The sequence below is a fragment of the Giraffa tippelskirchi genome, chromosome 2 (genome assembly GCF_054371585.1).
Source record: "Giraffa tippelskirchi isolate mGirTip1 chromosome 2, T2T-mGirTip1v1.2.pri, whole genome shotgun sequence".
NCBI classification, from domain to species: Eukaryota; Metazoa; Chordata; class Mammalia; order Artiodactyla; family Giraffidae; genus Giraffa; species Giraffa tippelskirchi.
Window position 1 is genome coordinate 132730579 of NC_137276.1, and position 17935 is coordinate 132748513.

The window sequence follows — 17935 nt, forward strand, 5'->3', positions numbered from 1 at the left end:
ATGAGTCAGCTCTTTGCATCAGGTGGCCAAAGTATTGGGGTTTCAACTTCAGCATCAGTCCTTCCAATGAATATTCAGGACTGATTTGCTTACGGACGGACTGGTTGGATTTCCTTGCAGTCCAAGAGACTCTCAAGAGTCTTCTCCAACATCACAGTTTAAAAGCATCAATTCTTTGGCTGCAGTCACCATCTGCAGTGATTTTGGAGCCCCAAAAAATAAAGTCTGCCACTGTTTCCCCGTCTATTTGCCATGACCGGATGTCGTGATCTTAGTTTTCTGCATGTTGAGCTTTAAGCCAACTTTTTCCCTCTCCTCTTAGATTATTTGTATGTAAAGTAAAACAAGAAAGATTACAGAGTCCAGACAGCATTTCATAAAATTTATACAGAAAAGTAAAAAAGAAAAAAGCTTCCCTCCATTTCGTTGAGACAAGAAAATACACTTTGTGATAGCTTTTCTTATGGAGGCCTCCTAAATAAATGTTGGGGCTTGGAGGTTTGCATTTACATTTCAACAGCCAGAAGGCCCAGGACCTTGTGTTGTAAAATCAAAAGGTTTTGTGCTCTCAAGAAGAAGCACTTAAGGAGGAAAGGGGGAGAAGTAGCTTCTCATTCTTCTTTATTAAACTGCTGCTGCTGCTGCTGCTAAGTCGCTTCAGTCGTGTCCGACTTTGTGCGACCCCATAGACGGCAGCCCACCAGGCTCTGCCGTCCCTGGGATTCTCCAGGCAAGAATACTGGAGTGGGTTGCCATTTCCTTCTCCAGTGCATGAGAGGGTAAAGTGAAAGTGAAGTTGCTCAGTCGTGTCCGACTCTTAGCGACCCCATGAACTGTAGCCTACCAGGCTCCTCCGTCCATGGGATTTTCCAGGCAAGAGTACTGGAGTGGGGTGCCATTGCCTTCTCCGCTTTATTAAACTAAGAAGACTTAATCATCACATACTTTAGACAAAACTTTTAAGGCAGTGACAAATACAAATGTAAAAATACTAAAATTTTTAACTTGTTTTATTTCCATAAATGTCTTTTTAAGTCAAGTCAATGGTTCTCAAAATTCCCCTTAGGTATACTTTGAATTTATAAATAAAATTTTATTAATATGGACGGACAGTGTGAGTTTTTTGACAAGTTATATAATTCTGTTTCTTTAAGAGGTATCTTCTGGAAGAGATGACTGAGAATTCTGTTTAATGACAGTGGCTAACAATAAAGTGGTGATTTTGAAAATGAAACCATTCAATGCCAAGTAAAGGTGGCTTTTCTCCAAGAAAACAATAGCACAGAGCCCAGGCCTTTCCCAGACAGATCATGCCCTTTATGGTTTTAACCTGGGGACCAACACTGGTGCTGCCAATGAATGGATTTATTTCCCTGAAAATGTGGGAAGGGTGAAAGATCTAGCTCTGCTATTCACTATGCAGTCTTTTGTTTAACCACCTACATTTCTGTCGCAATATATTCCTGTTTTCCGTACCAAACACACTCTCACATTCTTTCTCTCTCTTCATTGGTCAGTGAGATTTCAGCTTTCTAAAATTACAAAAGTAAAAGTCTCCCACTCTTTCTCCTTTTTCTATTCAATAAAATTATGCATTTTTTCCTATCATTTCTGCAGGATTTTGGGTAAAAGGACAAATAAAAGTTGGCAGTTTCCATCTTAAACAAGAATCCTAAACTATGATTCTGACCAGTTTCCTTTACTCCCACAGCCTAGAAAACTCTTTATCCTCTGCCTCATCCCTAACACATAACTGGAACAATTCTCAGGTGAATTTGAAGACACAATGAACACTCCCTGCATACTGGCATTCAAAAACCTGTCCCATTTTTTAAGAATATATCAACATGTAGTTCTTATACATGAATACACGGAGAAGCGGTATTCTTTCTACTCCCAAAGTTACATAGTTTAGGTACTAGACTTCTTTGCTCCTTTGACAACTGACAGAGTATTGTACCGAAGACATACACATTTATATACAATGTGAGTCTTTGAATTCAGATAATAATGGCACAGAGAACAACCATGTTACCTAAACAATGTATTTCTAGTAAGTTCCTGTTCTGAGTAGTTAACCATGGTTGATCTCTGATAAATTCAACCACTATCTTGAAACAGAGCAAAACCCTGTGATCCTCCCCCCTCTCACCCACCCCCAACCCACCCCCCACCCCCACTTCTTGGCCTGCCTCTTCTCTGTGGTAAAAGTTTAGCCAAAGAATAAATCAGAGAAGTGAGGAAACACAAAAACAATGGAAAACAGTCAAAGGAGACCAAATAATAGTTTGGTCATTAAGCAAAGTCAAAGACCTTGAGTTTCTCCTCAAGGACTACAGATAATATTCTGAGCCATATACTTTGAGCTATCTTATAGATACTAAAACCCCCACCAGATGGAAGAAGTTAACTACATAATGACCAGATATAAGTTGGCGTAATTCCGAGAACTGGGCTCAAAAAAAATGGGAACAAACTGACCCTGGAACTAAATACTAACTGTATTTAAAACAATCAAGATGATGCTGATCAGAGTACTGTGTGACCAATTTCAAAACAACAGAGCTGACTGTGCTGTTTCTACCTGGAGCCCCCTCATTTCACCTGTAAAAGTCCTTGTCGACTGATTGTTAGGGAAAGTCAGCCTTCGGGCAGAAGACTTCTGCCCTTTTCCCTCCATCTCTGATCCCCAGACTCCAAAATAAAGCAAACTTTTCCTTTCCACCAACTTTATCTCTTTATTGGCTTCACAGGGCAAGCAGCTGGACACCTCACTTTCGGTCACAATCTCTGACTGAAACAGATACTACAAACAGGGACAGGGTAGGTTTCTAGAAAGAGATTCCCAGGAGTAGGGACAACCTGGAGATTGGGTTCAGTTAAGTTCAGTTCAGTCACTCAGTCATGTCTGACTCTTTGTGACTCCATGGACTGCAGCACGCTAGGCCTCCCTGTCCATCACCAACTCCCGGGGTTTACTCAAACTCATGTCCACTGAGTTGGTGATGCCATCCAACCATCTCATCCTCTGTCGTCCCCTTCTCCTCCTGCCTTCAATCCTTCCCAGCATCAGGGTCTTTTCAAATGAGTCACTTCTTCGCATCAGGTGGCCATCAGGTGGAGATTGGGTATTTTTTTTTAATTCAGATGGAATGCAGTAAACATTGAGTTTTAGTATTAGAATCCAGCATTCCAAGACACAAATTAACAAAAGAGGTAACTAAATTGATACAGAGGATCTACTAAAATGAGGTGCTCATTGGAGCCATTAGGGTTTTAGCTGGCTACCCCCTAAAATAGAGAAAAGGACACAAGAATTTTAATAACTGCAGGATGGATGTCTGTAACTAATGACATAGAAAGTACAGAAGAAGAAAATACCTTACTAAAATTTTACACATGGACATCATCAGATGGTCAATAATGAAATCAAATTAATTATATTCTTTGCAGCCAAAGATGGGGAAGCTCTATAGAGTCAGCAAAAACAAGACCCGGAGCTGACTGTGGCTCAGATCATGACTCCTTATTACCAAATTCAGACTTAAATTGAAGAAAGTAAAGAAAGCCACTAGACCATTCAGGTATGACCTAAATCAGATCCCCCAATACTATATAGTGGAAGCAACAAATAGATTCAAGGGATTAGATCTGATAGAGTGCCTGAAGAACTATGGATGGAGGTTCATGATATTGTATAAGAGGCAGTGACCAAGACCATCACAAGAAAAAGAAATGCAAAAAGGCAAAATGGTTGTCTGAGGAGGCGTTACAAACAGCTTTTCTCTATGAAAAGAAGAGGAGTGAAAGGCAAAGGAGAAAAGGAAAGACATACCCATTTAAATAAAGAGTTCCAAAGAATAGCAAGGAGATATAAGAAAGCCTTCCACAGTGATCAGTGCAAAGAAATAGAGGAAAACAATAGAATGAGAAAGACTAGAGATTTCTTCAAGAAAACTAGAGACACCAAGGGAAATTTTCATGCAAAGATGGGCACAATAAAGGACAGAAATGGTATGAACCTAACAGAAGCAGAAGATATTAAGAAAAGGTGGCAAGAATATACAGAAGAACTATACAGAAAAGATCTTCAGGACCCAGATAATCACAATGGTGTGATCACTCATCTAGAGCCAGACATCCTGGAATGTGAAGTCAAGTGGGCCTTAGGAAGCATCACCATGAACAAAGTTAGTGGAGGTGATGGAATTCCAGTTGAGATATTTCAAATCCTAAAAAATGATGCTATGAAAGTGCTGAACTCATTATGCCAGCAAATCTGGAAAACTCAGCAGTGGCCACAGGACTGGAAAAGGTCAGCTTTCATTCCAATGTCAAAGAAGGGGAATGCCAAGGAATGCTCAAACTACCACACAATTGTACTCATCTCACACACGAGCAAAATAATGCTCAAAATTTTCCAAGCCAGGCTTTAACAATACGTGAACCATAAACTTCCAGAAGTTCAAGCTGGATTTAGAAAAGGCAGAGAAACCAGAGATCAAACTGCCAACATCCTTTGGATCATTGAAAAAGCAAGAGAGTTCCAGAAAAACATGTACTTCTGCTTTATTGACTATGCCAAAGCCTTTGACTGTGTGGACCACAACAAACTGTGGAAAATTTTTCAAGAGATGGGAATAGCAGACCACCTGACCTGCCTCCTGAGAAATCTGTATGCAGATCAAGAAGCAACAGTTAGAACTGGACATGGAACAACAGACTGGTTCCAAATCGGGAAAGGAGTATGTCAAGGCTGTATATTGTCAACATGCTTACTTAACTTATATGCACAGTACATCATGAAAAATGCTGGACTGGATGAAGCACAAGCTGGAATCAAGGTTGCCAGGAGAAACATCAATAACTTTAGTTATGCAGATGACACCACAATTATGGCAGAAAGCAAAGAAGAACTAAAGAGCCTATTGATGAAAGTGAAAGAGGAGAGTGAAGAAGTTGGCTTAGAGCTCAACGTTTAGAAAAATAAGATCACAGCATCTGGTCCCATCACTTCATGTTAAATAGATGGGAAACAGTGGAAACAGTGACAGAGTTTATTTTGGGGGGCTCCAAAATCACTACAGATGGTGACTGCAGCCATGAAATTAAAAGACGCTTACTCCTTGGAAGAAAAGTTATGACCAACCTAGACAGTTTATTAAAAAGTAGAGGCATTACTTTGTCAACAAAAGTCCGTCTAAGTCAAAGCTATGTTTTTACCAGTAATCATTTATGGATGTGAGAGTTGGACCATAAAGAAAGCTGAGCACCGAAGAATTGATGCTTTTGAACTGTGGTGTTGGAGAAGACTCTTGAGAGTCCCTTGGACTGCAAGGAGACCCAACCAGTCAATCCTTAAGCAAATCAGTCCTGAATATTCATTGGAAGGACTGACGCTGAAGCTAAAACTCCAATATTTTGGCTACCTGATGCAAAGAACTGACTCATTTGAAAAGACCCTGATACTGGGAAAGATTGAAGGCGGGAGGAGAAAGGGGTGACAGAGGACGAGATGGCTGGATTGCATCACTGACTGAATGGACATGAGTTTGAGTATACTCCGGTAGTTGGTGATGTACAGGGAGGCCTGGCGTGCTGCAGTCCATGGGGTCGCAAAGGGTCGGACAGGTCTGAGTGACTGAACTGAACTGAAAAGTCAATTTAGCAACCCAGGAACTTTCTATGACCTTGTTAAAGAATATCTTATCTGATAGCCTCAGCGTAAAGAAAGTAGATAAAGTTTGATCTTGTTTTTTTTCTGAATCGCTGCCCTGATTCATCAAACTGAACACGCTAGTAACGAAATAATGTGACATTATTTTTGGTATCCCTATGTAAAAAAAGAAACAGATTACTGACCTCAACTCCTTTGGAAGCCCTGGAATGAGACCTCTGGTTACTGTCCAGGAGAAGAAAGATTCCTGGACAGAATTCTCTTGGAAACAGCTGTTACTCGAGCAATGGAGCCATGAGACGCACCGCTCTACCCGGAAGATCCTCAGACCTGAGGACTTGCAGACCTCCCTAAAACGGTATGCCTATTGGCTGTATACAGGTCACGTGACGCACGAGCTGGGTTCCTGCGCCAAGAAATAGCTTCCAGCTGCTACTCACAAACTGTTGTGGAAACACCTGAAGGAGGACCACCTCCTTCAGGGAAAAGCAGGGAAGCTCTGCTTTTCGAGGCGGAAGAAAAACCGCAAAAATAATGAATATTCTGTCAAACAAGAAATTGAGAGAACAGAATTCATATGCAGACAGCTGCATCAACTGGAACCAAGAGGTACTGAAGCGAGATCTGGTCTTGACCTAGCAAGACATCATCAGTATCCCGCCGCTCTTCAGGCTCATGGGGGACTTCAGACGGGCCCTCAAGGGCGAAGCGTTTTTCACAAACAGGGTGAACAGCTAGTGCTAAGGAAGCACTTCAGCGTCCCCAAGCCCTTCCTTCCTACACACATTATCAAAGGCTGCCGCTGCCTGGGGGGGAAGTGCGTTCTCTGTTGCAGCCACTGGACCTCCACTACCGCTTCATAGATACCTTTACCTACCAGGTTCAGAATGCGGAGGGTCACTGTGCAGCAATGAGTGCCGAGAGCCCTTTTTCTTAAGGTGGTGAAACGTGGTGCCCTGACCCGTCCTTCCTGGCATCCTTTCCTTCAAGGACCTCCTGGCCAGAAGTCCTGGTCCTCTGCAGTGTGGCACTTATTTCATTCCCGTGTTCCCTGGTTCCTGGAGCCCCACTGTGAGGATCCCAATATGACCCTGGCATTCCAAACTCACTTCTGCTGTGAGAAGCTGCTGCTGCTGCTGCTGCTAAGTCGCTTCAGTCGTGTCCGACTCTGTGCGACCCCAGAGACGGCAGCCCAGTAAGATTTAGAATAACAAAACAAAAAATTAACCAAGACAAGGTTTTTATGTAAATTATTTTATCATGAATTGGTCACTCTTATAGTCCATAAAATGGGCTTCCCTGGTGACTCAGATGGTAAAGAATCTGCCTGCCATGCAGGAGACGAGGGTTGAATCCCTGGGTTTGGAAGATCCTCTGGAGAAGGAAATGGCAACTCACTCCATTATTCTTGCCTGGAGAATTCCACGAACAGAAGAGCCTGGTGGGCTATAGTCCATAGGGTTGTAGAGTCCTATAGGACTGAGTAACTAACACATAGTCCATAAAGGAAACTCTTATGGAATAAACTAGCTAAGGTATAACCAAAGTGGTCTTAAATTCAATGTCTGAATTTTTTAATCTCGTTTCAATTTGGAGTCATTGATATATTGATTTTCCCATGCAATTTTATTGTTGTGTCCCCAATACTGTTGATGGTACAGCATTTCTTTTTTTTAAATTAGTTTATTTATCTATTTTTTAACTTACAATAATGTATTGTTTTTGCCATATATTGACATGAATCCACCATGAGTGTACATGTGTTCCCCTTCCAGAACCCCCCTCCCACCTCCCTCCCCATCCCATCCCTCCGGGTCATCCCGGTGCACCAGCCCGAAGCACCCTGTATCATGCATCAAACCTGGACTGGTGATTCATTTCACATATGATAATTTACATGCTTCAATGCCATTCTCCCATATCATCCCACCTTTGCCCTCTCCCATAGAGTCCATAATACTGTTCTATATATCTGTGTCTCTTTTGATGTCTTGCATATAGGGTTACCTTTACCGATTAACTACATACCATATATATGTGTTAGTATACTGTATTGGTGTTTTTCTTTCTGGCTTACTTCACTCTATGTAATAGGCTCCAGTTTCTTTTTTACAAAAGTTCTGTTAGAGCTTCTGGGGTATTCTTCCAAGTTTCTGACACCTGCCAAATTTTTATGCTGGTCCATTCTAAATAAAATAAACTCTTCTTCATTCACTGAGTTGAAGCACTTGGAAATTAAACAGCTCTCTCCAAAATGCAAATTTCCTGGCAAGCTGTCAAAAGTTGAACAATGGATTGGCCTGAAACAGAAAACCTTCTTACTAACTTGTTTTTTAAAAAATTCCTCTTCTAAAGAAATTGGCAATTTATTCTGCCTCCAGTTACATTGTATCTAGTTTGATAGCTTATGCTCTTCCCAACTTGGTGCAGAAATTTTGCACAGCTTTTTGTGCTTGTGGGCTGTTTTGTTTCTGTGGTGCCTTTTGCTCTGTAACAAAATATGGAATTGTAGTATTACTCCCATTAGTATAAACTGTACATTTCCTGTGAACACAGTAAACTTTAGTTTTAAAAACAAAACCTGTAGCCCATGATATTGTAGCTTGTTTCAGGAAAGATAAGTTTGTCAACCCATAAATGACTTGTGCATGTTGCTTCAGGAAATTCCCAAACAGTAAAGGAATGGGACAAAGGCTCACATATTTTGGCTTAAGCCCTTTGGTTCTCCACCTTAAAAGAACCACCTGAGACCACTTGAGCTCAGAGACCCCAAATCCTTATAAAGATCCCACTTCTGATTTCATCCTACTAAATTAATTCTAAGAATATCAAGGTGGTGTTTTCTCTTATTTCAGTGAGGTCAAATAAACTAAAATTTGCTCTTTAACAGAGTGTCTAGTGATTATTCACAGAGTTTTGTAAAAAGTGTGACAATCTTTTTGAAGACATTTTGAGTGATAATTAAACACAACATGTGTTGTTATGTAGCTAACTTGATTTAATGGTAATATGGAAAGCAATGATTATTTTTGCACAAGTGTAGGTCACAGCTACTCAGAACTGCCACCAGAACAAGGAACATATGATGCCATTTTTTGAAAGGCACATCCAAAAATCAGCAATATTAAAAAATGATGTTAAGGTATGCATTTAGAAACTCTGAAATATAGTTTCTAATGTCATGTGCACATAAGCACTGTGTAAAGTAAGGAATGGAAAACCAAGAATAGAATTAAACTATTCAGGAGAATTCCAAAACTTAGAGCAAGACTGACTATGTAATTTGGAGAACCCATTGCAAAATGTATCGCCCATTGTTTAAGGGCTATGTTTGTTTAAAATTAAGATTTCAAGATGAATTAAGCCAATCACAGGACTATTTTAAGTTCAGAGTCCTGTGTAACTGAATGGGTCACCTGTCCAGGAACATGACCCTGACTTACTAAATCTGACACATTGAAACCTCAGAGTCCCACTCACTAAGATGTAGCTATGTGGGCAGAAGTACAGGTAGGAGAGCCAGCCTATGGTGTTCAAATCTCAACCTTTCCTTTGGCATTTTAATTGAGCAGGTACTCTGAGACTAATTTCCTAATGTGCAAATAAGGATAATAGTGCCTATAAAATATGGTTGTTGAAAGAATTAAATCGATTTCAAATATGCAAAGTGCTAGAGAAACTCTGATGGCCTGAGGAGGCTTATTCTTTCCTTTATTTTGATCATTTAGCAAAAAGCTAGTTCAACAGGGCCTCTGACTGATAGCATCAATATTTGATTTGTGAACTCTCTACTTGAGTTACTTAAGCTACAAAAGATTATATACTGAACCAGGAAGTATGCATTGTTACATGGTGGGCTGTATGTTCTCAGTTCCTTTGCCATGCTTAGAGTTTGTCTTCTGGAGGACCCCCATGGTTCAGCTGTTCATAAGTCAAAATATATCTCAATAAGGATGGGGAGATGCTCATTCTGCTGGCTCTGTCTCTACACTTATACATACAGTTGACCCTTGGACAACACAGGTTTGAACTGTGTGGGTCCACTTATATTTAGATTTTTTTTTCAATAAATGCGTATTTAGTACTACATGATTCACAGCTGGTTAGATCCCCAGATGCAGAACCTCGAATATAGATGGTCAACTGGAAAGTTATACAGATTTTTGACTGCACAGAGAGTTGGTACCCCTAACCTCTAAGTTGTTCAAGGATCAGAGTGTGTACATATGTTCTACTGCTGAGTGCCTTTGTTCCTCTTCACAGCAAATGCACAGGACAGTACCAGGTACCAGGTATGTGCTATGTGTGTTTCCTGGTAGCCATTATCTAAGACTAAAACATGTGGAAATTTCCTTGAAAAATAAATTTGCTTTTTATTCCTCCTTGTATCAGTTTTCATATGGCTACTTACCAAATAGTCACAAATTTGGCAGCTTAAAAAAATAACAAATTTATTCTCTTACAGTTCTGGAAGCCAGAAGTCTGAAATCAAGGTGTTGGTGAAGCCACACTCCCTTCAAGGGTTGTGAGGAAGATTCCACTGGATGTTTCTTCTTAGCTTATAGTGGTAGCCAGCCATTCTAGGCTTGTAGCTTCATCACTCCAATCTCTGCCTCCATCTTCACTGCACCTTCTCCTCTGTAAATATCCTCTCCTCTGTGTGTCTGTCCCTAAACTCCCTCCTCCTTGCTTTTACACAGATACAGGTGATTCCTTTTGGGACCCACCCAGATAATTTAGGAAAAGCCTCTTAAGATTGTTAATCACTTCTTTTGCCATATAAGACAATATTCAGTCTTCATTATATAAGGTAATTAACAGACATAGGTTCTGAAGATCAGAACCTGGACATATCTTTTGGACGGCCAACATTCAACCTCTGTATATGACATTTATCACTGTCTTCTATAAGTGTAACCGAGTGGGACCCTATGGGGTCTTCCCAGAACAGACCTCTCCCCCTCATGTCCTTTGGTTGCCTCCTATCTGTAGAAAAACTTTAGCCTCCTAGGCTTTCCCTGAGTTCCAAAGTGTAAATTTAACAAGACAATGAGAAAATACATAAAGTCAAGTCAAGCAGTCAAAGACAATACAAACAGTCAAACAAGACAAAATAATAATGGTTTAGCCATTAAATAGAACCATAGATTTTCTCAAGGGCTAGGCTATACACAGTATTCTGAGCCACATCCTTTGAGCAGTTTTGCAGATACTGAAATTCTCACCAGGTGGAAGAAGTTAACTGTATGCTGGCACAAGCAGGTAGACTCCAGACTAGTTAGATCTGGAAGGCTAATGATGCTGACTCCCAATTACCTCTCCATCAATCAATCAGAAGAGCGTCCCTGAGCTGATCATGCACCACACAAACTCACCTCCCTCATCCTATCTTTAAGACTCTTTCCCTGAAAGCTTTCAGGGAGTTTAGACCTTTTAAGCACTAGCTACTCAGACTTCTTGCTTGGCACCATGTAGTAAACACTGCACTTTCCTTTACCACAACCCAGAGTCAGTAGATTGGCTTTACTGTGTGTGGGCAAGAGGACCCAAGTTTTGTTCGGTGACAAAAGCAGTATTTCTCAACCTTGTCTATGCAGTGAAATTGCCCAGGGAGCTTTCAAAAGTCCTGATGCCAGAATTCCTCTCCAGGAATACTAATGCAATTAGTTTGGGAATGACTTGGACATTAAGAATCTTCAATATCCCCAGCTGATTTTGAAATTTAGCCAATATTGAGAAACGTTGAATTAGGTAACAGTTTAAAATCCTCTGGGGATTTTCAATTAAAGATAACCTTGAAAAGAGGCATTATACCAAAAGATTTTCAGTGTTTCATTTTCACAATTTAGATTGGTATTTATATTACAGAAATACTGGGGACTGTAGATAGGTATTCTGAGTGCATAATTAATTCAGATTGACTGAATTAATATCAATCTATATGCTAGAGTTTCTAGATTCACTATGGTAGCATTACAGCTGTAAGTGGGCCACATAATTGATCAGGTGACACTGATAGCTGATGATGAATGAAAATGCCAGCAAATCCAAGTACTATGTTGAAAAATAAAACGATTTTGACATAAAATTGGTGCAATGAATTTGGCATGGACCATCCATGTCCTAAAGATCCCCTAGAAGGACCCAGAAGACATTTTTCCACCAAGGACAAAGGATATACTTTGAGGAGGGGTGTCACCATCTTTGACAAGCAATTTTGTGGCAATTTTTTATCTAAACTATACATGTTAGTGGGGCTTCCCTGGTGGCTCAGATGGTAAAGAATCTTCCTGCAATGCAGGAGACCTGGGTTTGATCCCTGGGTCAAGAAGATCCCCTGGAGAAGGGAAGGGCTACCCACTCTAGTATTCTTGCCTGGGAAATTCCATGGACAGAGGAGCCTGGTGGGCTATAGTCCATGAGGTCATAAGGAGTCAGATATGGCTGAATGACTAATGTGCACACATACACACACACACAGATGCTAGTAGAATTTTCTGTGGTTGAAATGGATTGAATTCAACTACAACTAAGAGAGTGAAATGACCCCAAGGAGGTAAAGATCAACGAGTGGCACAAAGCTCCAGAGTGAGTATGGTTGTCAAAATAGATTTCAGAGTTAGTATAGTCATCAAAATGGTCTGCCTTAAAGAATCTTGTAGGTTCATTCTAATTGTTCATGACTCTGAGGACTGAAATACAGAGCAGCCTCCCAAAAGTCATCTTTATTTTAACTACACATTATTTTTGATTGTATAATTGAAAAATATATTTGTATATATATTTTACCTATATATGTGTGGTGTGTGTGTGTGGATTGCTCAATTTTTTCTGACTGTTTGCGACCCCATGGACTGTAGCCTGCCAGACTCCTCTCTTCATGGAATTCTCCAGACAAGAATATTGGAGTGGGTTGCCATTCCCGTCTCCAGGGGATCTTCCCAAACCAGGAACTGAACCCGGGTCTCCCGCATTGCAGGCAGATTCTTTACCATCTGAGCCACCAGGGAAGCCCATGTGTGTATATATTTGTGCATATATACATATATGTGTGCATGCATATATATATATATATATACACACATATGTGTGTGTGCAAATATATATATAATGATGTGTTTATATATGTAAAACAAGATCCTGTAAACAGATTTTGAGTCACAGTGCCAAACACATTTCCCAGAAAAAATGAATTCAGAACTCATTGAATGAAAAGAAGATTAGATATACCTGTGAGACTCTCCTATGGTAATCTCTGAAATATGAATTTTGTTTTTTTCTCTTAGCCTTTCTCAGAGAAGCCAGGAAACATTCTTCAAGATAACTATGCCTATAGAGAGGAAAAAGCAAAGATACTTCAAGGATTTTTTTTTTTTTTAGAAGCAGATACACAAAAACTTTTATTAAGTGGAAGTTACACTTCATGGTAATCAACCAGTTACAAGTGTATTTAAATGCATGTGTGTGGACACCATAGAAGTCAGAATAGTCTTAGTCCAGTGTTCTGACTCAGCACGTGCCAGTTGCCAGTTCAACCCAAGGTGGAACCATACACGGAGGAAATTCAGGGTGACAATGACATCAGGTTGGATTGGCAATGCCATATTCATTGACAGGTAAGCATTATAGAATGTGAAAGTCTAAAGACCAGAAGACTATTTCTAAAGTGATTCTTACTACAGACTCTTACTTCTACTTAATACTTCCATAGGACCCAGGTAGCAAATCCTCAACTTTGGGGCGACAGCACCATTTCACTATTTTACACCTAAATGGGCCACAGAAACTATACAATCAGTGGTCTTTCTGATGCCCATGGCAGGAAGAGTCCAGCTGTCCTCTTGGGAAAGTGCAGCTTCATTTAACTGGTGTCAACATTTGATACTATAAATCTTCCATCTGAAGATTTGCCTTCTATTTCAATTAGCTCCAGTTTATTTGAAATAGATTTCTTGGTGTTAAATATTTAGGAAACATTACTTCAAGGACTTTAAAAACAGGCTGTAAAGTAACACTTCAGATACTGTCACATTGTCATATCAAACAGATGTGTCATTTTAAACATCACCAGAATTATAAACTAGGTCCCAATGTTCCATATTTTTTCAATTAATTACTATAATTATTAAGAGTGTTATTTTCAATGTATGTGAATTACACAAAAATTCGTTTTAGAGGGCATGATTTTGATTCACATTTTCCTCTTGCAATATAGCATGTTTTTATATCCATTCATATTTTCTTGCTTGGAAATGTTTTATATCTTGTCCTAATTTTTTTATTTACATTTAGAAACTCTTGATGTATTCTGGATACTAATCTAATTTCAGTTATAATTATTTTTTCTAATATAAAGGGTTTTACTAATAGACTATTTTTAGCATAGCTTCTGGTTCACAGGAAAATCAGGCAGGAAATACAGAGAGCTACCATATACCCACTGCTGTACACCCAGTTTCCGCCACTAGCAATCCCACATCAGGGTGGCACATTCATTACACTTGATGGACTTATACTGACACATCAGTGTCACCTAAACTCCATACTTTACATTAGGATTTATTCTTAGTGCTGCATTTTCCATTGGTTTTGACAAATACATAATGACACAGATTCACCATTATATTACACAGAAGAGTTTCACTGCCCTAAAAATCATCGTCATCTGCTGCTGCTGCTGCTACTAACTCGCTTCAGTCGTGTCCTATTCTGTGCGACCCCATAGACAGCAGCCCACCAGATTCCCCATCCCTGGGATTCACCAGGCAAGAACACTGGAGTGGGTTGCCATTTCCTTCTCCAATGCATGAAAGTGAAAAGTGAAAGTGATGTCGCTCAGTCATGTCCGACTCTTTGCGACCCCATGGACTGCAGCCTATCAGGCTCCTCCATCCATGGGATTTTCCAGGCAAGAGTACTGGAGTGGGTTGCCATTGCCTTCTCCGAAAAATCATCTATGATCTGCTTAGTCATCCCTCCCTCTTCCTCAACACCTACCCTAGCATAGGTTATTTTTCTACAGCCAATGGGAATTTGCTTTATGACACAGGAAAAAAACCCCGGGTGCTCTGTGACAACCTAGAGGGGTGGGGGGAGTTTCAAGAGGGTGTGGAATAGATATATGTATATACCCTTGGCTAATTCATGTTGATGTACATAATATTGTAAAGCAATTATCCTCCAATTAAAAATAAATAAATTTATGATAAAATATATATATTTATGAAAATATATATGTTTTTAAGTGAAAATAAAAAGAATGAGAGAAGACAAACAACATAAAAATACATATAAAAGAGTAAATTGCTAATTGAAGTTTTCCCTGGGATAAAATAGATTTGGGTTGAGTGGATTGGGAATGCCAGGGAGAGAAGGCAGACTACATTTGGAAATGGGAAATCAGTAGTGACTTGAGAAAGAAGAGGGAGTTAGTCATGTGGGTATCTGAAGAAGAGCCTTTCTGCAGATGAACTAGCAAGTGAGAAGCTCTAAGATGGAGCACATCTGCCTTTATGCAGGATCAATGAGGGCCAGGAGGACTGAATCAAGGTGAGGAATTAACAGGAAGTCCAATTACTCAAGTGTTTGCATCTAGCCATTCAATGAGTTTTGCTTATTTGGAATTTCTTCTGAGTGAAATAGCAAGACACTGGAGAATTCTGAGCAGAAGAATGACATGGTTTGATTTATGATTTTAAAAGATCACACTGGATACACCCTTGAGGACAGAGCAGTGTGAAAACAAGTATTTAAGAAATCTACTGCAATCTGGCTTCCTAGGCAGCGCTAGTGCCACCTAGGAAGGGTGTCCCCAGTGTTATCTTTTTAAATCATAAATCAAACCATGTCATTCTTCTGCCAATGCAGGAGACATAACAGATGTAGGCTGGATCCCTGGTTCCATGGAAAATCCCCTGGAGGAGGGTATGGCAACCGACTCCAATATCTTACCTAGAGAATACCATGGACAGAGGAGCCTGGCCGGCTACCATCCATAGAGTTGAATACAACTGAAGGGACTTGGCACTCACACACACAGACAAAAAGATCACTGCATACTTGTATTGGGATATAGCGGACATAGTGAAATGTGGCCATATGATGCATTTATCTTAAAAGACAATAGATTTCCCAGAAGACTAGATGTGGAGTGAGAGATGGGGACAGTGTTGAGTCATACATAGTCCTATCTTTCCGAACTCAGTTTGTAAAGACTGTTGCAAAGAGTTTGGAACTTAATGCTCATTTAATCATCAGAAGCTCCCAAAGCCCAGTAGCAGCTGTGCCAACAGGACCAGAAATAGTGATGACAGCATACAGGTTCAGTGGAAGTAATGCCAACAGTGGGCTTTGGTCATCAGCTGCAGTGATGATGGCATTCCAACCTGACACTTATTTTAGTATGATTTGGTGTGGATCAGCCTATCTGGCCATATTGGATTCCTGCTCATTTCTCAACCATTATTTGAGCTGTAAAAATATTTGAGCTATGTTTTAAATTCATTGCTACTAGGGTAACTAGAGTTGATTTCTATAAATAAACCTGAGTTACACAAAGATTCTTCTGAGTCTCTAAGTACAAGCACAGGGATATTTCATTTAGTTTGTGTGCAGTGCCCATTTATACGATCATGCCTCAAATATACATTTTTGTTAGAAAAGGTAATAACATTCTAGTAAAAGAGTAAATTGAGGGATGAATTAACTGATGAAAATATTTGGGGTTGCATCATCTTCTGAAATGCCTAGGAATTTTCTACCATGGAATTTATTATTTACAACTATATATTAGTTCAAAATGGGGTATATTCAGAAGGCAAAAGGGTAGCATATGTAATTCAAAGCAAAAAAGTAATATTTTTATTGTTAAAAATAATAAAACTACTTTATATAATTTTATGCACAGTATAAGATCTGCATAAATCTTAAAGCATGTATTCTATTAATACATGTATTCTTGATTTTCATACCTCATTATTAGAAGAGCAGTTTTAAATTTTAGTTTATAGTCTGAAAGCTTTGTCTTGTTTTTTTTCCCTAATTTGTATGCCATAAACCCTAAAAACCTAATTTTATCATTGTTCCATGTTCTATTTTATACACAGACATACACTTTATATATACACATATATATATAAATATACATATATATATATATTTAATGTACTTTTGTAACTGAGAGAGTGTATAGTTCATCAAACAAAGCTGCAAATTAAGTGGCTAAAATCACAGACATGAGTACCAGTATGTTACTATGATGGAAGAATCTCCTAATTTTGACTTCAAAGCTTCAGATAATGTCTTCAAGAATATAAATTCATTTCTATACCCCTCAAAAAATCCCACTTCCTAGGCTAATTGGAGTTCATGAACAAGGGTTACATATCCCTTATTAATTAAACTTCTTGACTTTGTGTTTCCCTGAAAACATTTTCCTAAAGATTGCATATGCTTTGCATCATTTCCAGTGATAATTCCCTGTTATTACTTTGAAGGCTTGCTCAAGCTGTGGTAAGGAATTGAGAAGGTAATTTTTCTATCATCTTTTGATTTAATATTAATCCTTTAGTAGGCCTGTGTAGCTTGACTGTGGCCTTCACAAGTGTTTATCCTTTTTTCTTTCCCACTTATGTGAGGTTGAAAGGTTAGTCAATGTTTGTGTTAGGTAATTACACCCCTGTCTATGTAGAACAAGGCTCCCTGGTCAAGTATTTTCACTGGAGAGAAGGACTTATACATAGTGTACACTTGGCGTATTTCACAATGGGTACTTTACCCCTTGCCAATCAGGAGGGAAGTTTTCTTAACTGATCAATGTGAGGAACTTCTTTCTGAGTTCCTGGAGCAAAATCCTCCCAAAATGTGAGATCCCCCTCCAAGACTGAATCACTTTAGGGGTTTTTCACTCTCAGGAGTCCAAACTAGGCCTCCAGTAATTCATCAAAGTTATCATTTAAGTGTTCTACCAGTTTATGGCTCTGGCAGCTTCTCTGTCTGGTTAGCTGTGTTGCTGTACTGTAGCATGTCTCTCCAGATTTTAAGGTAGTGATATGGCTTACAATCTCAATTTTCTGATAAGTCTAAGAAAAACACTGGTTTTTCAGTTTGTTTAGCTTTTACCTTGTGCCCTCAGGACTTCTAAACTGTTTACATGTCATAGCTGAAACTCAAGTCCCATCTTCACGCTTTGATCTCATGAAAATAAAACAACATTCAGCACACAAAAGATAGTAAGTGTGTGGAGTACATAGACAGTTG

At 39.5% G+C, this 17935-nt stretch overlaps 1 long non-coding RNA gene across 1 annotated transcript in view; it reads right to left on the bottom strand.

Annotated features, from left to right (window-relative positions):
• LOC145539221 (uncharacterized) overlaps window positions 1–6015 on the bottom strand; it is a 212748-nt gene extending 206733 nt beyond the window's left edge. The window contains exon 1 of the long non-coding RNA XR_014077642.1: window positions 5863–6015. This is a non-coding gene — a long non-coding RNA (uncharacterized LOC145539221). The remainder of the gene's footprint in view (window positions 1–5862) is intronic.
• Between the last annotated feature and the right edge of the window lie 11920 nt (window positions 6016–17935).